The 24,090-nt window shown below is 50.9% G+C and overlaps 1 protein-coding gene across 7 annotated transcripts in view; it reads right to left on the bottom strand.

Annotated features, from left to right (window-relative positions):
• The window catches only part of ATP2B4 (ATPase plasma membrane Ca2+ transporting 4), a 94,143-nt gene extending 70,351 nt beyond the window's left edge, over positions 1-23,792 (bottom strand). For 3 of the 7 annotated variants that reach the window (XM_013058162.2, XM_004756359.3, XM_045081033.1), the window contains exon 1: positions 23,378-23,792. The gene's annotated coding sequence lies outside the window, so the exon portion shown is untranslated. Of the gene's footprint in view, positions 1-22,097; positions 22,255-23,377 lie in introns of those variants that run through there. The other 4 variants (XM_045081032.1, XM_004756357.3, XM_004756358.3 and 1 more) reach the window with 2 other exon arrangements.
• Positions 23,793-24,090: the final 298 nt, after the last annotated feature.

Raw genomic sequence — 24,090 nt, 5'->3', positions numbered from 1 at the left:
GTATTCAGATTGAGCACCATGTTTAAAATTTCTTTCACTCATCATTCTTTCTTGAATTTTAGACTTCTTTTAGGATGATTTTTCTTCTTCTTGAACTATTTCCTTCAGAAGTCCCTATTGGTCGAAACTTGTTTTTGTCTGTCTGCAAAAGCCTTTATTTGCCCTCATTCTTGGAAGATTGTCACTGATGCCACAATTCTGCATTAGCAGTTATCTTCTCAGTGCTTTGAAGATATCCCACTGTCTTGTGGCTTTTCTCGTTGAGGTTGAGAAATCGGTTGTCAGTTTAAATGTCATTCCCTGGAGAGCAATTTACCTTCTGGGTTTATTCTAAAATAATTTCTCCTTGGTGTTCTATAGCTTTATTTTGATGCGTGTAGGGGTGAATTTTATTTATCCCTTTTGGGATTCATTAGGTATCATAAATATGGTTGCATTTCATCAATTCTTGACCACTGCTTCTTCAAATATTGTCATATTCCTGTTTTCTCTATTATCTCCTCCAGGAACATTAACTAAAGGCACACTGGGGTCTTTTTCCTCTATTCTAGGGATGGACAGATTATAACACAGGGTCCAAACCTAGCCTGTTGCCTGTTTTTGTAAAGGAAGTTTGGTCAGCAAGAGGCCATAGCCCTTCATTTACAGATCAACTACCGGCTGCGTCCACACTCCATACAGCAGAGCTAAGTAGTTACGACAGAGACAAGCAGGTCACAAAGCCTATACTGTTTACTCTGGCTCCTTAAAGAAAAAGTTTGTCAACCCCTGCTCTATTTTCCTGCCTGTACACCTCTTCCACATTTTCCATCTTCTTCTCCATCGTCCATATAATTTCTTCAGAAATACCTTCCAATTCACTACTTTTATCTTTAGCTGTAATATGTTATTTTTTTTTTTTTTTTTTTTTAAAGATTTTATTTATTTATCAGAGAGAGAGAGGGAGAGAGTGAGCACAGGCAGACAGAGAGGCAGGCAGAGGCAGAGGGAGAAGCAGGCTCCCTGCGGAGCAAGGAGCCCGATGTGGGACTCGATCCCAGGACGCCGGGATCACGACCTGAGCCGAAGGCAGCTGCTTAACCAACTGAGCCACCCAGGCGCCCCTGTAATATGTTATTTTTTAAACTATTTACTGAAATTTAAATTTCCTTTATGGTGATTATAGAAAATCTTTTCATTTCTAGAGGTTCCCTTTGGGCATCTGCCTGGTCAGTGGAGTTCCTGTCCATCATTCTTTCAGTACCCTCTTATTTCTTATAACATTTCTCTTAAATAAAGATTTTTATTTATTTATTTGACAGACAGAGATCACAAGTGGGCCAAGAGGCAGGCAGACAGAGAGGAGGAAGCAGGCTCCCCACTGAGCAGAGACCCTGACATGGGGCTCCATCCCAGAACCCTGGGATCATGACCTGAGCTGAAGGCAGAGGCTTTAACCCACTGAGCCACCCAGGCACTCCTTCTTATAACATTTAAAAAAATATTTATTTATTCATTTGAGAGAAGAGAGAGTCGGGGGAGGGGCAGAGAGAGAGAGTGTGTCAAGAAGAGATCCGCACAGAACCTGACATGGGGCTCGATCTCAGGAGCTGAGATCATGGCCTGAGCTGAAATCAAGAGTCACGTGCTCAAACAACTGAGCCATCCAGGCACCCCTCTTTGGACATATTAAAATATATATTTCATATTATTTTATTTATTTTAATTTTTAAAAAGATTTTAAGTAATCTCTATACCCAACGTGGGGCTCAAACTCACAGCCCTGAGATGAAGAGTCTCATGTTTCACTAACTGAGCCAGGCAGGCGTCCCTATGTTTTATATCTAATAACCCCAATATCTGCAATTTCTGTGGGTCTGATCTATTTGTGTTATTTCTTTTGCTCAACTCCATTGGTAATCAGGGAACTGCAAATCAAGACCACTAAGAGATGCTATTTATACCACTCAGTTGGCCAAAATTTAAGTCTGACGATCTCAAGTCCTCGAGAGGACATGGAAAAACAGCATTTCTCATACTTCACTGATAGGGACAAAACCACCACCAGTGTATTGGGAAATAACCTGTTATTATCTTGTAAGGTTGAATATTCATATACCAAGACCTAGCAATTCCCTTCTGAGAGCTATACTCAGGAGGGACTTGCACACATGCACCAGGAGACATGAATAGGAATGCCTGTGGCAGTTCTGTCCATAAATGTAAAAAGGATGATACCTTCACTGACAGAATATCATATAACAGTGAAAATGAATGAACTACAGCCACATTCAACAGGGATAAGTCTTAGTATCATAATAGTGAATGAAAATAAAAAAGCCCCAGAAGACTCCACATAGTATATACTTTTAATAAAGAATATAAAGCAAAACTAAGTAATATATTTGCTTAGGTATACATATATTTATCAAGAGAATGATAAACACAAAATTTAGGATAGTGCATGGAATGGGTGATGAGGGGGGACATGGGCTAGAAAGGGCACATGGGTGGATGCAAGTTATGGTAGTGGTCTTATTTTTGGCTTGGGTTGTGGGTACAGGTGTCTTCATTAGGTTATTAAAATACTAAATGACTACATAAATAATTAGTGAAGAGAGACATGCATAACCAGTGAAGAAAATGTATCCTGAATATTCAATTTTGTGCACCAGAGAAATAAAGAAAGCTAGAGATGAGAGAAAAAGAAAAATAGGTTTCCACTATTTCTGCCTGTGACATTTTTTAATCTGCACGATCAAAGATAGCCATGGATCTACCAAAACTTAGCAAGACTGTTTTAGATGAGAACTTCCATCGTCAATTTCATGGTCTAAAATTGTCCTTGAACAACACAGTATACTGCATTGGACCCTATGAGATTAAAAAGAAAGTTATCAATCAACTTAAAAATTCTGATTCTGGGGGTGAGGGTGCAGGCGGGGGTGGGGGTTGCAGAGATGGGAGTAAAGGGAAACCAGGCCCAGGGGCCCGTATTCCTCTAGGGGCTGAGAGCCAGAAGTGGGGAGCGCACAGAAGGAAGGTGGGAGGCAGAGGCAGCGGCGACCTGGTCTCCTCTTGGGGTGGGGAGAGGCCGAAGAGCAGCATCATTTCATGAGGGGGGAGACTCGGGGAATTAGCAACTGGGGGTCCAGGCCCAAGAGCCCGTGTCCTCTTGGATCCAAAGTGAAACAGTTTGGGGAGAAAGCAAACCCCTTCCCTCTGAGACTTCTGGGATCCTACAGCTGGTGCCAACCCCACCCAGCCAGGGAGCCCTGGGCCCAGGGCTCGAGGAGGGGATGAGCCGCAGCACTTCCTCCCACACCCCGGCACCCAGTCCCGTCGCGGTGGCTCGGCCGGGTGGGCGGGCAGGCGGAGAGCCCCACACCCGTGAGTCCCGGGGCGCGGCTCTGCGGCTGGTGCACCCCGCGCCTCCCCTTCGGCTAACCCGGCCACTAGGCCGGGCACCCACCCTCGCCCCCCCCCCGGGGGTGGGGTAGGGGGCTGGCTGGTTCGGACCAGTAGATGAGTCTGCCAGCCCCTCTCGCCCCGGGGAGCAGCTGGGGTCACCAACGCTATAGCCCTTTCCGAGTCTCGCTCCGCGCCCAAGCCCCCCAGGAAGGCGGGCGGCTCCACCCTGGCCAGCTAGCGATGGCTCACCAAGGGAGCCGTGACTCACTGCGGACCGGCTCCCTCCCCCAGGACCCTCGTCCTCCCCGCGCCCCGCCCCGGGGAGGAATCTCCACCCTTCAGCCTCCGGAGGCCTCGGGGAAGCCGGCCAGTTCTCACCCCACCTCATCCTTCCCTTCACCTGGCCTCCCTAACACCCCAAGAGCAACGCCCTGTGGTTTCAGCGGCTCAGCCCACTGCTCAGCAGGGTTTCTTCCTTTCTTCCGGACAGTCCTGACCCTGAGCTGCCCTCTGCCCTGGTCGCTGGCAGCAGGGAGAACCCCAACCCTGAGAGGCCCTGGCCGCTGGCAGCAGGGACTAGCCCCACACTTAGCCAGGCTGAGCAGAGGCTCCCTAAATGCCAATGATCAGTGCTTGCATGATGTCAGAAGGCTAGGAGGAAACTGGGGTGATTCTGGGATGTCAGCAGGAAAGACCCGGTCTACAACCTCCTAGAAGGGAAGGCCCAGGTAAATTGCAGATGTTCTAACACAGGCTACTACAGTATATACAGAGAGAACGTCTCAGTCTCAGTTCTCACTCAACGGTGCTGGGATGAGGGGGAGGTAAACTGGAGGGCATCCCCCTGTGCCTGAGGGGGACCTGAGCCCTAGGGTAGAGCCTGGCCTGGTCAGGGGACAAGTGGGAACCAGGTGCTTTCCGTGGCTGCAGTTCCGCTGTAAGATTGAAGGGCTGGAGGTGTGGCTCCATCCAGCACTGACAGGTAATAGAATTCTAGGACTTCGGGTCTTAATGGATCCCTGGTTGGGCTAAGCTCAGTATCCTCAGGAACATCTCTGAGCTCTAACGATGTAGTTTCACACAGAGAGAGTGCTTTTAACTTCTCCTACACTTATGTGTGAATTCTATACTCTCCCCCAGGTTATCAAAACAATCCTTTGTGATTAGGAACAAATAACCAATGAGGAAACTGACCTCAGAGGTTAAGGGCTTGCTCAAGGTCACGCTGTGAGCTAGGGGCATGGTCAAGAGTGGAATTCAATTAAGGTCCCAGATTCTTCACCCTCTTTGAGTGACTCAGTCATGCTAGGATGTGCCCTCCCATCTACAGCCATAGACAGAATCCACCGCACCCAAGGAAGAGGGGTCAAATTTTATATAAACTGGAGAAGTGGCCTTCCAAACCTCAGAGGAGTCAGGTCCCCATCCGAGACTCTTCATACATCATAACCCACATATTGTAGGCACTCTACAGTGTTCAAAGCACTTCCATATCCATCACCCCATGCGATTCTTGTAGTAACACTGTAAGTTATTCGGGACTCTATTATCTGGTAGCTTAAGTAGAATGAAAAGGCTACCGTTTAGCAGTTAAGTGACATGTGCAATGACAGCACCCTGTCTTCTTCCTGTGTGGCTGTAGAAAATTCTGGAAGAACCAATGTGATCAAAAGATTCCTCTACATTCATAATGGAAACTCAAAGCATCTCTCTCCATTTTTCCCATCTCTCTCCCTAAGATGGCCTAGGAAGGAGGGCAACTCCCCTGTACACCAGAGGACAGATCACGGGCACTGAGAGGTGGCCTGTCTTCCCCAGAGTCACACAGTGAGGTGACACCAGCTCGTGGATAAACCCGAGACCTCCTATCTCAGCTCTGGAACCTGTACTGAACACGCGCCAACATTCCTCCGATAAGACTGTGTCTGTCATGGAGGCCACCAGGACTCTGTCACTCTTGAATTTATAACAGGCGGTTGGTGCAACCTTCAAGAGGCTGGCGACTCAGCTGTCATTCCCAAGAGGTGTTGTCGAGTCACGTACCACAAGCATCAGTCTGGCTTGTCCTATAGGCTAGATGCTGTCTTTGCTGCTGGTCCTGCATTTGCTCCTTCTCTTACGGCTAGTGACAGCCTCCTGTTCTTCCTCTGCCCCTCCTTGCTCTATTCTTGGATGAATTAAAAAAAAAAAGTGTCTTTTCTTTCAAAATAGAGCCACAGATAAAATCTACCCGCCTCTTTCACACATACACATTTCAGAGAAGGCAGGCAGGAAGGCCTCATGGTTCTGTCCTACCAGAGGCCAGTGTATGAGCACACACGCACCAAGCAGGGCAGCCTTTCTGCCATTCGTGAGTAATTCCACTCCCAGGTTTATAGGGGGCTAGATGTAGAGTGTTCCATATCTTCTTCCAGAACTCCCAGCCCTTACCTGAGCCCCTGTAAAAGCCACTTCCCATGTGTGACTCTCACTTCAAACACAAGTGGGCCTGCATATCCATGTGGGATCCAGACAGAGAGGGAGGGACGGAGCGTCTCAAAGGCAGTTCAGGAGTTGCAAGCTTTCTCTCCTCTCTGATCTCTTCATCCCAGGTTCAGGTTCAGACCTCTGCGCCCCACCCCGGCTGGCTCCAGACTGTCCACTTTGAAGGAAGAGGCTGTGGGCATCTGTATCTTTAATTCTCTTCTAAAATCACACCAACCTTTTGCTTCTGGTTGCCTGCTATTATTAGATTCCCCGGGCCCTATCTGAGACCGAGTTGTGACCCATTCCTCATAACACAGGAGAATGCTCATGATACAGATAGGATCGGGGAGGAAAAAATTAGAACCCAAACCACAATATTTAGGGGCGGCTGGCTGGCTCAGTTGGTGGAGCTATGTGACTCTGGATCTTCGGGTTGGGGGTTCAAGCCCCCATGTTGGGTGTAGAGATTACTTAAAAATAGAATCTTAAGGATAAATAAAATCTTAAAAACATCAATATTTAATGTGTTTCCAATGTAAAGATATGGATATGCTCACCTAAGATTTACAAGAATACTAGAGAATACACCAAAATGTTAACAGTTATCTCTAGACTTACAGACATCTTATTTTTTCTTTTATGCTTTTCTGAATTTTCCAAACTTTCCAGAACGATCTTGTACAGAAGCAGTAGAGCTCAAACTCTGAACTCGAGAGGCATGGTTTGAATTCTATATCCTCCACTTAGTAGCTATGGCACCTTGGATAAAATATTTTATCTCTCTGAGCCTGTTTCTTCTCTCAAAAAGGGAGAATAGGAATGACCCCTTCCTCACAGAATTGCCCTGAGGAGGAAAAGGAGGTCATGCAATTTCAACATTTGGTATGGGTGCCTAATATAAAGTTAGTGCTCAGTAAATGTCCGAGATTTTTACGCATTCCTGTTATTCGGGGGTGGGGAGGTTAGAATCTGTAAAAACACAACGAACTACTTCGCTCAATAGCCACCACTTGGATGAAGAGACACTAGGAAAACAACAAAAGCCCGCCTGAACCTGCCGTGTCTCTGAAAGTGACTAGGACAAGCATAATTGTCATGCGCACTGGAGTTTAGATATGTCCTGTCCGTATAGAAGGTGTCCAATGAGGCATGATGACCAAGAGTATGGTCATGATGTCTGGGGAAAGGAAATATAGACTTTTTTTTTTCTAAGAACAAAATACACGTGCACACAAGACTAGGCCAGACCATGGAGTAATTGATCAAACTAAAAGTCACACGCTAAAGAAAAGTATACAAAGCGGAAAGTACAAAGAAAAGATTCGGTGGGTGCGTAAGCCCGGGATGAGCTCCCTGGTTGAGGTCACAGAGGCAGAGCTGCCTGGGGCTCAGACAGGGTGACTAAGGAGCAGACTGGGAAACAGCCCTGACTTCAACAGGGGCACAAGTTAGCTGCCAGTAGATAAGGGACTTTGGGATCGGGACACGGACTGGGCCCGCCCTGGGGAGCTCTAGCAGGCAGCTGTTCACTGCAGTGGCGCAGGAGAGAGCCTAGCTACTGGGAGAATGTGCACCCCACTTGTTCTGGTACAGCTGCGATCCTGGAATGCCTCATGTGACACTGGAACCGTTGGTCTTCCGATGCCCTGCCCTGCTTCGTGCCAAAGATACCAGGGGGCGTTGGACAGCAGAGAGGAGCAAAAAGGGAATTACAGCCATGGCCAAAATTCTAAAATGGAGCCCCAGCCTTCTTCCCACTTTGAAATAGTGGCCACAGAGGTATATTTAGACAGTTACAGAGAATTACACTCCCGGCACGGGTCCGGGAGGGGGAGAGAGGTCAAGGATGGGGAGACACAGCTTGGCTCGACAATTCCGGGGCACCAAGTCCCTAAGCAAAGTGTCCCCGGACACTGGCTCCTTTTTCTGTTCACACATCCATCACCCCGCTCCCCAGGAAGTGACCTCCGGTCTCTGCCACCTAAGCCCAGCTGAGCACGAGACGCTCTCCCCACCCAGGGCCTGTCACCCCATCCTAGGTATCCTTGCCTCCACACTTAGAAGTTTCATTTTTCTCATTCTAGGTTTGCAAATTCAAATGCCTAAGGGACCAGGCAGGCACAAAAGTAAGTGAAGCAGGCTGAGCAGTAGGTGACAGGGGGAGAAAGAACCCGGCAGACGCTTGTTTGAGTGGGACAGCGGCTTGTCGGCTCCTGCTAACTGTTGCCCTGAGAGAGAGGGGGCCCATGGTGTCAGCACTGGTCACTTCTGAGACAAAGCAAGAAACCTGGATTTCTATGTGAAATCTTCAGATTTTCAAATGTTGGTAACCAATTCTCATTAATCCACAGGCTTGTTTGGTAGGAGGAGGCAGATATTTGCAAGTCAAAATGTCCTTGAAGAACATCAAGGTCAAACTGCTCAGATCACACGTGAGCAAACTGAAGCCTGGAAAGACAGGCTCAGCAATTTCCCAAACATGATAAGGCAACTCGAATGGCTCCGATCCCAGGTCTCCCCACTTCTAATCTAGAACTCGTGCCTCTAGATGGCCCTCCTGGCAGCAGGAGGCCTTGGCCTCGGGAAGTGCGGAACAGGGACAGTGACCCTGGAAGGAAGAAGGTAAACTTGGCCACAATCTTGACTCTAGTTTAATGAAAAATTTTTATTTGTTTATCTAGCTATTCATCCATCCACCCAACATTTAGTGCTGATCGTCCTATGAACCCAGCGCTGTGATAAACACTGGGTGTTCAGGGATGACTAAGGAACCGTCCCTCCTCCCAAGCGGCTCGCAGGCTGTGAGTGGGCTCGGCTGACGCTGTTGCCAGCACCGGCCAGTAGCCCGCCAACCACGCCACCATGGGCCCGCTCACATGAACTCCTGGCTCAAATTTACATCCTTGTTTCCTCTGAAAGCATGTTCCATTACTAGATGCCATCCTTGAGAAACGGGGAGGGGACTGGAGCATGGCCCCCACTCCCAGAGGACCAGGAACACTTAAGCGATCCATAGGAAGCAGGAGAGAGAACTGGGACCCAACCCAGCTGCTCGGTGCCAAGCCCCTCCTGGCTCAGGGAAGACAAGTTCTGCCTTATGTACTACCTTGGCTGAGCTGCCACCTTATCCCTCCCTGCTAGAGTTTTCTGTGTGCGTATGTGTTGGGAAGAGGGGAGGGGAGGCTCCCTGACTGGGACTCTCCTGCCTGTTTATCAAGGGGTGCTGCTCAATTCCAATGGTAGCGGGAAGTTGACCTGGGTGAGCGAAGAGTAATGACATCCCTGGGTCATGGTGTGACCCAGCCTGGCTTCCTCCATCGACAAGGGATTTCCCAGCACTGGCTCTTAACGGCGTCTTCTTCCAAGGGAGTAATGCAGGGTAGGAGCGCACAGGAAAGACTGGTTGCTGCCATTCTGTCTTCTTTACCAGGACTGTGGTTGCACAAATTTCCAGCACATCCCTGGAGGGTAAGCTGTCACAGGCAATGATGGAACCCATGCTTAGCCCTGGTGGGGCCCTTGTGGACAGCTGCAGGAGGCTGGGATGTCTGGGCTTTTTGGTTACTGGGGAATAATGGGCTATTATCCTTCTGTCAATGTACTGAGCCCAAAGGTTAGTGGGGAGCAGGTAGGCAGGCTCATGGCAGGATCCATGGAGAAGAGAGAGAAATGAAGGTTTGGAAGAGGAAAACTGAAAATTTGGTGAACACTTAAGCTGTGCCAGTAGCTTGGAACGTGAGAGGATTGAGTCCAGAAGGTCAAGTGATGTGTCCAGGGGCACACAGGTGCCCAGGCAGACTTGAACCCAGTTCCATTGGTTGCTCCCAAATCCTTATATGGTACCATGCTGCTGGGACTGGGAATGCTGACGGGGATGACGGAGAACACAGAGCATTGCATTGCTATGGAGAGGGGTGTGGGTAGAGATCCAGGATTTGGTAAACTCTGACCCCTGGGGCTGAAAACCTAATGGAAATTAGCATTCTTTTCTGTAGCCTCGAGGAACTTGGCATTCATTTCCTAGTTCCAGGAAACAGATTTTCCAGTGTCAGGGAAACCTCCTTCCCCTCCTCCCCTCACAAGACGAAGTTTCTTAGGTCAGATATGTTTGCCAGAAAACAGAGAAGGTTCCGGAACCATAGATTTCTTTGGTCTCCTCCACACTGAGGGACGGCTCCTAATGTCCCCTATCAACACGGACTGTGGGAGCGGAGTGGGGATCAGGGGACTCCCGGTGGGTCACTCTCCAGGGGTTAGAATATTATTACCCTTTTGTCTTCTGACCATGGGAAGCCCAGGAGTGCCAAAGCAAAATCCACTCAAATTTTTCCCTAGGTCCTTCCTACATGCCAGGTGCTATTCCAGCTGCCTGGGAAACATCAGGGAACAAAGAGAAGACCCTTGCCCTCGTGGAGTGTATATTCCAGCATAATCAAAGTAAAACAGTCCTTTTTGGGGGGAGGCCATGGTGCAGGAGAGAAAAGATATGAGTCTCAGTGTCAGACAGGCCTGGGTCAAAGATCAGTCCAGAAGATCTCTGGGCGAGCTACTTAACTCCCTGGGTGTCAGCTTTCTTACCTACAAGATTGGGACATGATGGGGCACCTGGGTGGCTCAGTGGATTAAAGCCTCTGCCCTCGGCTCAGGTCATGATCTCAGGGTCCTGGGATGGAGCCCCGCATTGGGCTGTCTGCTCAGTGGGGAGCCTGCTTCCCCAGTCCCCCGCCCCGCCTGCTTCTGCCTGCTTGTGATCTCTCTCTGTCAAATAAATAAATAAATAAAATCTTAAAAAAAAGAAAAGAAAAGAAAAGAAAAAAGTTGGGACAATAGCATGTCCTAATAGTGCTGTAAGGATTAAAAATAATATACATGCAAAAAAGGGGGGGTGGTGCCTGCCTGGCTCAGTCAGTAGAACATTCGGCTCTCCATCTAGGGGTCATGAACCCCATGTTAGGTGTAAAGATTACTTAAAAATAAAATCATATTTTTTTTTAAAAGTGGGGTCCATGCCCATGGAGACCAACACTTGACCCTGAGATCAAGACCTGAACTGAAACCAAGAGACGGACGCTTAAACAACTGAGCCACCCAGGCACCCCCAAAATAAAAGCTTAAAAAATAAATCATGTATACAAAATGCCTGATATATAGCAGGGTTCACAAATGCTGATCTTATTTTTCTAGGCCTTCTAGCTAGACACCCAGATTCTGGGACAACAGAATCACATGTCCTCTGGTTAGAGGCTGAGACCAGGGCATCATGTCTACAATGTCCTGGACACTGTTTGGTGTGGTGGAGAGAGTATTTGGTTTTGAATCCACTACGTGAGGTCAAAGAATATCCCCTCTAGAAATACCTGCTCCTTCCTAGAGCCACTGTTGAAGGGAGAGGCCTGGTGGCCACATCTTATTCCTCCCCACTTCCCTCCAGCAGGCCACAGATCATTGGTGCCTGTGGACTCAGGACCTAAGCCACAGATCATTGGGGCAAGGGGGGACACGGGACCTATGCTGGAATCAGCATCTCTCGGCATCCCTTCGGACTGAGCGACTCTGTTCATCTACTTGGAGAGCTAAGCAGGAAGTTCATATGGATTCAGAGGCTGACCCCACTGCCTGGGTTGACCACAGTGGGTGCCATGCCTGCAGACAAGGGAGCAGAGGAGAAGGGAGGGCACACAGCCCCAGAGAGAAGCGCCCACCCAGGGGGGCTACACTTTCCCCTACTAAGGTTTGTGATATTTTTCTATAAACTTCTAATAAAGCCCCCCCCACACTTTTTCCTGCTTTGTAACCAGATGAACTAGAAGACGAATCCTGTACCTGCTTCAGAAGGTGGTTGTTGTGACATAATGTGAAAGCAGCTGGCATTTAGCTGACATTCGATAAATGTTGTCGAATCTCCCCATGTTCCTGTCAACCAGTCAGTCACTCGCTTGGCAATGGAGAGAGGAAATCTATGTATGTTTTAGGCTAGGGTTGGACCTCAGCCTTCATTAATCTGTAAAACGAAGACTTGACAGCCTGTTGCAAATATTACCTGCGCGAACCCTAGGATCTAGCTCATAATGAATGAATGGTGTGTCAGACTATCATTTCTGCTGCTATCGCTGTTGTTGAAGACACAACTCGTGTTGTGTTGGGGCTTGATCTAGGCAAGCAAGGAGGACTCAGGGAGAGCAGCATCCCGAGCGGGCAGTGAGAGAACAGAGAAGGATATGCTCCGTAGTGGCATCAAGGGGCCGGGCAGCAGAGAGAAGGAATGGAAATGAGCCGTGGCAACACCCAGGGGGGCTCAGGCAGTTAAGCATCCGACTCTTGATTTGGGATTAGGTCATGATCTCAGTCATGAACTCTTGATTTGGGCTCAGGTCATGATCTCGAGCCCTACATCAGGTTCGGTGCTCAGTGCGGGGTCCGCTTGAAGTGCTCTCTCTCTCTCTCTCTGTCTCCCTCTGCCCCTGCCCCTGCGCTCTCTCTGTAAATGAATAATAAAATCTTAAAAAAGAAAGAACGAAAGGAAGAAAGGAAGGAGCAGTGGGGAATGGGGGGAGGCCCTGGAATACGAATCCTTATGCCTACCTAGCACTCGCACATCCCCAGCCATTCAGCGTGTATGCCAGGCTTTCCCCCACTGCGTTTCCTTTGTCCATCACAACACCCTATAGGGCAGATCAGGAAGGGTAATAATATATACACGTTATAGAGGGGAACATTGAAGTTCAAAAAAGATCTGTGTCATAGGTACCAACCAAATCTACATCCACTCTTTTATCCGGTGATACCACAGTGCCTCTCAAAAGTAGGAGAGAGGGGCTGAAATGGGAAGTCAGGATTGGAAGAGAAACTGGAGGATTTCTCTGCGAAGTTTGTTTTCATTCCAAGGTCTCATTTAGATCCTTTCTGGGCATCCCAGCAATGGAACAGCTCTGGCCAGTCCAGCTCAGGGGCTCCTGGATGTAGTAAGCAAGGGACTGCAAACTCAGACAACACGGTGTGGGTGTGCGGGGTAGGCTAAGGATTGATACAGCAGGTAGATGGATACCCAGCTTCTGTACTGCGCCCTGGCCCAGAAGATGACTTCCTCTGGTAAAGGACAAGGGCACAGCCTTCACCATCTGGCCAGAAGTCCATAGGTAACATGGGGCTGCCCAGCAGTGGTGTCCAAAGCCCTCTCTCAGCTCAATGATGTATGGAATCTAGGCCTTATGTTTCTGAGGTCAGAGGTTTTCCTATCCCACTCTCCAGGGACACAAATTCAAGTTCTCACCATCTGGCCAGAAGTCTATAGGTAACATGGGGCTGCCCAGCAGTGGTGTCCAAAGCCCCCTCTCAGCTCAATGATGTATGGAATCTAGGCCTTATGTTTCTGAGGTCAGAGGTTTTCCTATCCCGCTCTCCAGGGACACAAATTCAAGTTCTCACCATCTGGCCAGAAGTCTATAGGTAACATGGGGCTGCCCAGCAGTGGTGTCCAAAGCCCCCTCTCAGCTCAATGATGTATGGAATCTAGGCCTTATGTTTCTGAGGTCAAAGGTTTTCCTATCCCACTCTCCAGGGACACAAATTCAAGTTCTCTGGAACACTGTGCCATTTAGGGCTTGCTATGGGCCCCAGGGCTCATGACACTTGCCCTTGAGCGGAAAGGAGGTGATTCTTAGCCACTCTGCGTCCTGGACATGACCTCTCCCTAAATCCTAACGTAGTGCCTGGCATACAGTTTGTGCTCACGTCATGTTTGTTGAAAGAACAAATGAATAAACGAACAAGCAAATGAATGACAGATTGGCCTGACAATCACATCAGCCTGTGCTGTCTGTCACACAACAGCAGCCCCAATCGGCTGACTCTTAGCCCCCAAATCAGAGCTCTGCAGCCAACCCAACAGAGGGGGAGAACAGAGGGCTTCCCCTGCACACTTCCTCTGACCTTTCAGAGATGCTATGCCCTGTGGAAAGGAAAGGGCCAGGGTTATCCAGACGGGAGAAGTTCTGCCCACCCCTCCCCAGGCCTTCGGCTCCCCCTCTCAATCACCTCGCTTCTCCTAGCTCCAGGCCCACTCACTGGGAGGAGCCGCAGAAAGTTCCAAGAGAGGAAACCCAGCTCCATTAGGAGCGCCACAGTGATGAGGGTGGGGCCAGCAAGTGCTTCTCCTTTGCATTTTCCTCAGTGCTAATGACCTTGATTGTTAAGAAAAGCAGAAACAATAACAACCATGGCACAGCGCTTTTATGGTTTCTGACATTTTCCAAAGTGCTTCTAACACATGACCTCACCATGCCATTACACGCCATCCTTGGAAGGGCTGGGCTGGTTCTCTCTGTGACTTGGGTAGAAAGACTGGGTAGTGAGGAGGTTGGGCATTGATCTGGGTCACATGTATGGCACTGATGGGATCAGGGGCCCAGCCACAGACATGGAGTGGGGAGAAGTGGGGTCTAGTTCCGGCTTGGCCTCAAACTATCAAACTCACTAGGTGTCCTTGGGTGAGTAAGTCTCCGGGTTTCAGTTTTCTCCCTTGCAAAAGAGAGCAATGGCCCCATTCCCCTACTCTGTCCATCTCGAATGCCCTGGCTCAGTAAAATGAACAATCCACTCCGCCCTCCAGGCCAAGCCGGTAACTTGCACCAAGGTCAAGGGAGCCCCTGGAAACGTGGATGCCAGATGTGTCCATCCTAGCATGCTAACAGATGTCATCTGAGTGTGTCCCACAAAGAAGGCTGTGGTACAGACGGCAGGGAGGAAACATCAAAAAAATCATCCTAATGGTCCACAAGCACGAGGAGACCATACACACAGAGGGCTGCTACTGAGGCCAGATGCCATCCTGACTGCGACCCGGGTGCTGGCTCAGACAAAGGCTGGAGTCATTCCAGCGGCGGGGGTTGGGGGGGGGACTGGGGTGGGTGGGCAACAGACAGCATTGGACGTTCCATGATGCTCAGTGTCCTCTGCCCTTGGCTGCATGCAGCAGCCCAGGTCTACTTCCCAACCCACCTCCCCTCCCCCAACCTCAACTCCATCAAATCTATCCTCTCTCCCCATTCAGATCCCATCTGGCAATCACCTCCTCCAAGAATAATTCCAGGTGAGCCCCGCGAAATTCCCACTAGTACCCTGTAGACCGAGCATCACTGGGTCATGTGTCCTGGGCCAGATGAGGCTTCAAGTGTGCGATCCTGCTCTTGTCGGCCACCAGACTTGGGGGGGGGGGCAGGGAGACGAAGAACAGAGTGGGTACTTCTGATTTGCTCCTTTCTGACTTTTGTCCAGCCTTAACTCCCAAGACATGAGGCAGGGCATTCGGGGCAGAGGAATAGTAGACTGTGGATGGACAGCACTCCCCTCTCTCCCCTGTGGGCAGCTGACCTGGTCAGTTACGAAGAAAGGCTAATGTTGGAATCTCGGCCAGAGTCCGGACAAGGGTTTGGCCGATGTATCTACCTCCAAGGCCAAAAGTCTGGATTGAGAGGGAGGGCAGGCTGGCCCAGCAGATGGCCAAATTTCTCCAAACCCGACACACAGTTCGGATGAAAACATCTATCTCACAGCACGGAGTGCAGTCACTGATTTCCAATAACTGCTAACGTTCCTGCGAGGATGCACCATATGAGATTGCCTTTTATAGGTCCAAAGTGGTTGCATCTGGTGGCAATTTCATATGGTCCGTGGTTCAGTCTCATACCTTTGTCACGTTCCCTAGGAGAGAGCAAACCCCCGAAGGCTTGGACCTTCTGTATCTCTAGCTGATTTTCCTTCATTTCTGGCTTAGGACAGAGCGGAATTGTGGCTTTGAAAGGTACTGCATAGATACATCTTAATCCACCATCCAGGCAGGTGAGGTGGGGGTGTCTTAGGGCCTGTCCTACTCCCGAACTTCAAGAATGGCTGTCCCCAGGACAGATTCCTTTACGACTCCTTACCTCTGGTCATCCTGATAGAAGGACTCAACTGGGCGACAGGCTTCTGTGCTACATTGTGCTAGGCCCTAAGATAAAAAGAGTTCAGTTTGGGCACTGAGAATTTTACCCTTTTGTAGAAAAGGAGCCTTGAATCAGAAATGCCCTTGTCCAACCAAGCCTGGTTTCATTTTACAGTGGGGGAGACAAAGGCCCAGAGACATCACCGCCTTAGTCAAGGTCACACAGGAAGGCCAGATCACCAGTTTTCTGACTCCCGGTCCCATGCTCTTCTGGCAGGCGTGGCAGCACCCGAGGACAAACTCTGCCCTGTCTGCCCCCTTTCAACTTCCTGGCTCGCGCTCTTACAGGCTTCCTAGCAAGACAGAAGGGGAATTGACTAAGGGATCGATAGCCCTCCCCTGCATGAAAAGAGCCCTGAGTCATGCCAGGGTTTCCAGGGAGGGGACAGAGAGACACAGAGAGAGAGAATGGCAGTCCTGGAAACCTGATCTCTCTCCAGAGCTGGGACCAGGCTGGAAAGGCGGGGGTGGATAGCACGGTGATGATCTGGGTCACTGACAGTGCAGCGGGTACAGGTCCCTGCCAAGGAGGGCGGGGGGCGGGCGTGGGCCGGGAAGGCCTTGCTTAGCCCAAGCATGAAGGCTTAGGGCAGGCACTGCCAGCTTCTTTGAGAATCACCGAATTACAGAATTCAGAAGGGATACAAAAGGTTGGTTAGAAACAGCCTTGGGGCCGTCAGTGGACTCCTCCTCTCCTAGCCTGGGACCCCTCCCCAAAAAGGAGGTGGATGATTCTGAAAGCCTGCAGCTCCTACCCTTTCTCAGCTGGCCCGCAGCATGGTGGGGAAATGCCTGCTCCCACGTGTTGCCCCTGGCCCAGCTGGCCCACCCAACTGTGCCCAGCTGCTCCCACCCGGAAGTTTGGAAAGCGTGGTGCTGACAGCAGTGAGGGAGAGAAGGAGGACCCCCAGGGGAAACCACGCTGTCCAGATGCCCCCTCCCTGTGTTGTATGGGGCTGGGGGAACTGAGAAAGGGTGGTCCTGTGGGTCAGGAGTCTGGGAGAGGAGAGAGAGGAGTCCCGGAACCTAAGGGTCCTTCCTGGGTATTGATGTCTCTCCCCAGCTTAGTATCAGAAAAACTCCAAAACTGAGAAAAAAAACAGTACCATAAACAACTCCAGACCCTTCACTGAGAATCACTGATTGCTACTATTTTGTACGCACACACATACCACACACCGTACTATTTTTGCTGAACCACTGGACAATCACCTGCAAACCCTTGGCCCCTAAATACTTTTGCATACTCTCTAAGAATGAGAATATTCTCTTACAAAACCATTCTCATTACCACTGTGACATCATTAACAATTAATAATGACATATCATCTCATACCTGTCCCAGAATGTCTCTTATGGTCTTTTCTTTTTTTTGACCCAAGATCCATTTAAGGTTTATTCATGGCCTTTGGCTATAATGTTTCTTTAGCTTCTTTACATCTGGCCTGGCTTCTGCCTTCCTGCCCTTCTGCCTTGGCACACAATTTCAACGTTTCTACTAATGACATCCACTTTTTTGAAGCCTCAGTCCGCGGTCACGTGGAATGGCTCACATTTTAGATTTGCCTGTGGTCTCCTCACGATTAGATTCCAGATAAGCATTTTTGACAAGACTACAGGTGACGTCTCACTCATCAGGAGGAATTTGGGCTGGGTGGGCCCGCTAGGGCCGATGTTTGGTTATTGGGTTATGGGGATCAGTGCTGAATGTCCCCGTCGCAAAGGCAGGTGTTTCATTTTGCAGGGAGTAAGTAATTCATGAGGTGACAGGCACTGAGATAGATCAACCTTTCACCCAACGGGTTTAGCATTCATTAGTAAAGCCTGGCGCGTACCAGCTACTACATGAGGGGTCGCAAACTGGGAAATGTCAAGGTCTGTCAGTGCCGCCATCTTTCATTAGTTGGCATCTTTTTGCTAAGCGGTTTCCCTCCCTGTCCCACTTTAACCATCAGAATGGACTCGCGACATCTTTTATTCGGTGTCTCACAATCTACTACTCTTATTCTTTTCAAGGCTCAATGTGTCCCAAAACTGCATTCGGTGGGGGAGCCTTCTGAAGCCAACTCTGGTGTCCTTTGGCCACGAGCATGTTCTAGCTTTCTGGCATCACATGATTCACGTGTATGTCCCCAGTCCCACACTTAGAACCTGCCATTTCTCCAGGGAGCACTGCTTTCTGGTTGGGGGGGGGGCAGTGGTCCTTAGAAAGAAACATCTGGGAGCCAGATGTGCTCACCGTTACCGGGTAGCACTGCTTCTAGACCCTTCCAGGGAATAGGCCTAGGAGTTAAAGGATCACGGGGTTCTGCCTCACCTTCCCCAGTTCTGTATTTCTGTCTCTCTTCTTCCATAGTGAAACCCTCATTTCCAAAGCTATCAATATGGTTACTCATTAGATCTATCCTATAATAAACAAAAAACTGTTTCCAATTTCTGACTCCAACCATGACTAATAACACATTGATAAAGTAAAGTTCAAGATTTTTTTTGTAGTTCTTTTTATACCAAGAATATACATTCCACTAAGTATTGAGGCATTACACCAAAAAAATTACTTGAATTAATTATTTTCTTTGACGAGTAATCAAATGGACATTCAGTTAGGTTCATTACTTCTGTTGCGGTCGGTTTTGGGGTTTACTGTTTTCTTTCTCTGCGATCTAATTTAACTGGTAACTATGTAAAATATTTATACGGGTACAAAACCCAAAACTGTCTAAAAAAGTGTCATAGTAAAGTTTCATTCCCATCTCTATCTCCTCTACCTTGTTCCCACCCACCCTACAGGTAACCATTTAAATTAAGTTCGGGTTTAACCTTTGTATGTGTTTGTGTTTGTGTGTGTGTGTGTGTGTGTGTGTGTGAGTGTGAGTGTTTGCAAAAAACTATTCTTACTTCTCTTGCTTTCTCAATGCAAAGGTGGCATACTACACAGACTCTTTACCATCTCGTATCTTCCATTTAACATATGCTAGAAATCATGTCATATCAGTTCACGGAGCTCCTACTTTTTTTGGCTGCATAGTACTCCAGTGAGTAGATGTGCTGTTGTTCATTCAGCCAGTCTGTTAAAGATGGCCATTGGGTAGCTTCCAGTGATTTCCTTTCCTGTTACAAATATGCCTTAAAGAATCACCTTGTGCATATGTCTTCTTGTATCTGTGAATGTGCATTTTCTGGATAAGTTCCTAGAAGTAGGACTGTTGGGTAAATGCGTATGCTGTTTGGTTAGATACTGCTGGCTTGCCCTCTCTAGGAGTTGTACTGGATTGCACTTTTAGCACTGACTTTGCAACCTAGGTGGATCCTGGGAGAGGTGTTCTGAGCTGAGAGTTTCCCTGAGCCTCTATCTGAGAGTCCTTGACCTCCCCACCAGTAAAGACACAGCCTCACACTGCCCCTGCCCTAGTGATCTGGCAAAGGGGTCTCACCGATGCCATCCCAGTTCATCATCCTGAATTATCCTAGAGCTTTCTGTACTTCACTTAGGAAATCAGAGCACGGAGAAGGGATGAAGCTGAAGACATCAGCCAGAGAGGAATTAGAGTGGGGAAGGCAGTGGAGAGAAGGGATCCTTGCCCCTTGCTGCCTGATTCTCACCTCCCTTTTCTCTCCTTTGGTCTCTCCACATCTCACCCCCGCCCACTCCCCAACACAACTTGGCTCCAAGAGCTCCTGTGCTGACCAGGAGCCCTTGGCTCTGGTCCTAACTGGATCCTGCCTGGTTTCCCTCCCACAGGACTGTGGGCTGACCGCAGTGGGCTGGCTTAAGGTGGAGGCAGAATCTAGAAGTCCCTGTCATTTCTCTTTTAACACATGCAGAGGAAATAAGTCAGTGGAGCAAGCCTGGCTCATACCAGGGAAAGAGGAAAAAGGCGACAAAGAGAGATGTTGGGAGAGGAAGCACAAAACATTCCACACAAACCTTGGAGACTCCAGCCCCAGGGGCTGCTCTCTTTCTATGACCCACTCTACAGAAAGGGGAAAAGGGAAATGAGCAGGGGAAAGGAAGTCCTCCCAGTCTGACCAATGATGGGAATCAAGTCGGAGGAGCAGGGACCTAGGCTGGGAGGGGAGTGCTATCTGAGGGGTAGGCTGGGGGAAGACATCAAAGTGCTAGAAGAATTCCTCCAGGGAAAGCAGTGAGGGCTCAGGGTCCAGCATTCCTCTTCAAGGTCAAATCAAACACCTGGACAGAACACCTGGGTCAAACACCTAAGCCAAACATGCTCCTTAAGGTCCTGGGGAGCCAGAACCACCGCCCTTCTTTCCTCCTTACAAAGCTTCATGGATCTGGAAGGCCCCAAACAGGCAGAGTTTATCCATGTCTTTGGGCACTGGGTCCCAGACCAAGAACATAAACCAAAAGAGAAAAGGGCCCATGAGGATTACTGGGAGCAGCTAAATTCTTGAAATAGAGGCAGTTTCCCGTGGAATGTTGAGTAGCTGACAGGTGGCAGCTGAGTCCGGGCTGGGCCAGTAGCCCCAGGGGCTCTCTTCCCTCTGAAGACCCTCCAGCCCAGGCTGGGGAAGACTGAGGCTCCCAGCATCATTGCTCAGGGACCGCCACCCCCTCCTCCACACCACGTGCCTTCTCCCCGCACTCAGACCCTGGGCAAACTAACTGCTCTCCTTCTGCCCTTGACTGGGCGTTCCCATTTTGACTTTGTTCTGACACCAAAGACCACAGAGATCGGACAAATCTGACTCAGCCACTCCCTCCCACCATTACAGCGGGCGCAGTCTTTCCATTGTGCGGAGGGGAACTGAAGCCCACAGGGCTAGCTAGGCATCAGCCCCGAGGAGGGGCGATTCTCCGGCTCTCCCGAAATGTCACTCCTTCTTTCAACAAACGTTGACCAAGCACCTTGTAACATGTCAGGTACTGTGCTGAGAGTCCCGGGGCTAAGACTGTGCCTCCTTCGATCCAGCCTCGAATCCAGAGTTGCCCTTGAATCCAGCCGGGGACACGGAGGTGGCGGCGGGCCGGGGAGGGGCTGGAGACTCAGCACAGGCCGGGAGGCAGCAAACCTGGGCTCGGCGGCTCCGGCGCCTCCCGCGCGGAGTACTCGCGGGAAGGCAGCGCCGGGGGGCGGAGCCGAGCTGCGGGAGAGGCCGCGACGGGGCGGGGCGCCGGCCGCCAGGAGCCCGGGGGCCGCGGGTGTGCTGCAGCACAGGCGGGAACAGAGGAGAGGTGCCCCCATCGCCCGAGCCCCGCAACTCCAGGCCTCGGCGGGGTCGGGGGATGGGAGAGCCGGCGCCTCGGCGCGCTCTAGATAGGGACCTGCTCCTCGGGGACAAGCCCTCCCCGAACCCACCAGAACCTACCCCTAGTCAGAGCACTGAAAGTAGGAAGGCCAGCCGCTGGGATGGTGGAATTATGGGCCCCCGCGGTGGCAGGGCGCGCGGGGGGGAGGGGTGATTTCGGGTTGAACCTCAGCAAGATGGTGGCAGGGGGATGGGGCTCCCCAGCAGGAGGGGAGAAATGGATCCTCCTCCCCCTTTCCTACAGAGCAAGAGCACGGATCCTGTCTTCGGTCACCTGCCCGTTGGGGAAGGCCTCACTTCATTCTCCATCAGGAGACAGGGAGGGAGAAGCTGCCTGGCCTTGGAGTGCACTCAGATCAGTCATCCAACGCCTCAAAATAAAAACTGGTTCCTGTTGCTCCCTGGGCCCCCATTTAATCTCTCCTCCAACAATCCTTTGCTTCCTTCTTCCCAGCTGCTAAGCTCCCACCTTTAGTACCCGTCCAACCAAACCAGCTGGGGCAGAAGGCAGGTGCTTCCTTCCCCCCCCACCCCTCCCCCAGACCGACCCCGCTGATCCGTCAGCTTCAGGTCCAGGACCCACCTCCCAGCGCCCGCTCCCCACGCCACCACCCCTAGCCAAGCCGGACCCCCTCACTAAGCCACTGGAGCCACCACCTCCTCCTGCCCTCCTCCTCCTTCACCTTTCCCCAGCCAGCCCGTCCTGACCGCCTAGGCGCCCCCTCCACGGTTTGTCCCAGCCTAGAATGACCCTGGTCTCTTCCCTTTCTTCCACGGAAAGAGAGCCGGCGCTGAGGGGGCTGCAAGGGGGCTTCGGAATAGGAAGGGCAAGAAGGGGCAGCTCTGGGGAAGAGCTCTAGAAGGGAGGGGAGGATCTGCAGCCAGACACCCCACCCAGAGGAGATGGCGCTGTAGCCCGGGATTCACTTCCCCTCCCCCGCCGCGTCAGTTGCGTGCCCGCGATTTCTCCATCCGACATCCCCCCTACCAGGCCAGCCGGCGCCGACACCGCGTCTGCAAGTTGTTGTAAGTCCGGCAGGAATGCCCGGGGGAGGTGCCTCTGGCCAGCAGAGTGCCCACTCGCTCCCGGGATGCGCAGGCCACTCCCGCGTCCCCCCCACCCCGCCCCACGCAGCTGGAGAAGAGCGGTGGGTCCTTCGGAGACGCGGGAGTGCGGGAGGCGGGCCTCGCCTTGGGGAGGGTGCCAGCCGGCCTCCTCCACCCCAAGAGCCAGCCAAGTATGTGAGGGAGCGAGCGTGTGCAGGAGAGCGGGAGGGACCATCCCGGCCCCATTTCCAGCTCTTCTGCAAGACGGCGCCCTGGCTCAGGACGCTTGGGGACCCTCCCCAGGATGCCTGTGACCAACCCCCAGCCGCCCAACGCTCACCAGCTCCACAGGCACCAGCCCTGGAACTGCAAACTTTCCAACTTCACCCCGTGCTCTTTCCTCCCCCGTGGGACCAGAGATGTGTGGGGCGGTGCCCTCAGAGACACTCAAACAGTTGGTTCTTGACGCTCGGCACACACTCAACAACAGCGGGGCGAGGGAACTCCCAGCTTTTTCCACAGCTAATTATAGACGTGAAAGTCTGAGGATGTTTTGCAAGCGGCAGAGAAACTGCTGAGGTTTCTCCACGAAGCTAAAGAAATTTAATTTGTGAATTTGTGCACTACCCTCCCTACCCCCCAACTTCTCCAACCTCCACCCCCCCCCCCCCCAGTGAGCCCCTCTCCCAGTCCCTCATCGCAGGCCCTCCTTCCTGTTGAAAATTTCTTACTCAGTTCTTTTTTTTTTTTTTTTTCCATCTCTCTTTGGGGCTTTGGAGAAAGGGAACAGACGCGGAAAATATTTTTGCAACAGTTTTCCATTCTGCGTCTCATTCCCAAGCCAAGGGGGAGGGGGAGGGCAGGAACGGATGGAGGGAAATAAATGCTTTTTCCAAAAGCGCAGTTTGGGTGTGAGAAAGACAGTCTCTCCATCGCCCTACCCCCCACGGCCCAGGAATGACAAAAACTAGGAAAAGAGAAAGAAATCACTTGTTTGATTACGCGGTCTCTCAGAACGGAATCTAGGAAATACAGTGTTTGACAAATCTGTGCGTGCACACACACAGACACACATGCACACACACAAACACACACACTCCAAACCCAGTGGCAAGAAACCCGCTAGGCAAGAAACATGCTAGGGAGTTTTAGAAGCCATTGAGAGCAAAGAAAGAAACAAAGTTTGCAAATCTCGAGTCAATTCATTCTCTGCAAGCCTACCTCTCTTTCTAGCAAAGATCCAGGCTTCTTCAAGCGGGACTCTCCCTCCGGGTTTCCATGGACGGGGTAGGATGGGGGTGACCACCCACTGGTCTCCCCAGTGTGGCAACCACGTTATTGATGCTGGCTTTGCTCTCTCGCCTTTCCAGCTACCGCCGGGGAGTGGGCTGGGTCTCCTCCCCCGGCCAAGGGAAGGACCGCTCAGGTTCCGGGAAGAAAATGGGTGCTGGACCGGTGTCTCTGGCCTTGCTCTCCTCAGAGGGATGGTTCCCCAGGAAGTTCGTGCTTTCCCCCTCAACCCTCAGCTTTGGACGGTCTCAACAGCAGAGCTCTCCTAAGAAAATGCTTGTCATGGCAACAGCTCCAGCCAACTCCGGCCAGAATCTTGCTCACCAGCTCTGGAGCATTGAGGGAGGAGAAGGGGGAGGAGCGAGAGCTGGGACGGAGGTGGGGCTTGGCTGGAGGCCAGACCATTACTCTACTGTTAAGGTGGCACGATTTCGAGCTGCAGCTGCTTCCTGGTTTGTCTTAAGGGGGAATGGAGAAATGGAGGGGAGGAATCCTCTCTTCTCTCGGGTTTCCTCCCCGCCCTTGCTGTCGCTTGTGGGAAGGAAAGTAGGGTGGGGGGTGGAGGTGGGGAGTGGATGTGGGTGGTGGTGTTCTACCGTTGCTGGGTGGAGGGAAAAAAAGGAAGCTTCTGCTGGGAGGTTGGT

This window comes from Mustela putorius, unplaced genomic scaffold, assembly GCF_011764305.1.
Source record: "Mustela putorius furo isolate JIRA1106 unplaced genomic scaffold, ASM1176430v1.1 tig00000508_pilon_pilon_pilon, whole genome shotgun sequence".
NCBI classification, from domain to species: domain Eukaryota; kingdom Metazoa; phylum Chordata; class Mammalia; order Carnivora; family Mustelidae; genus Mustela; species Mustela putorius.
Note: the sequence above shows the minus strand (reverse complement) of the source record. Positions and strands in the feature narration are given on the sequence as shown.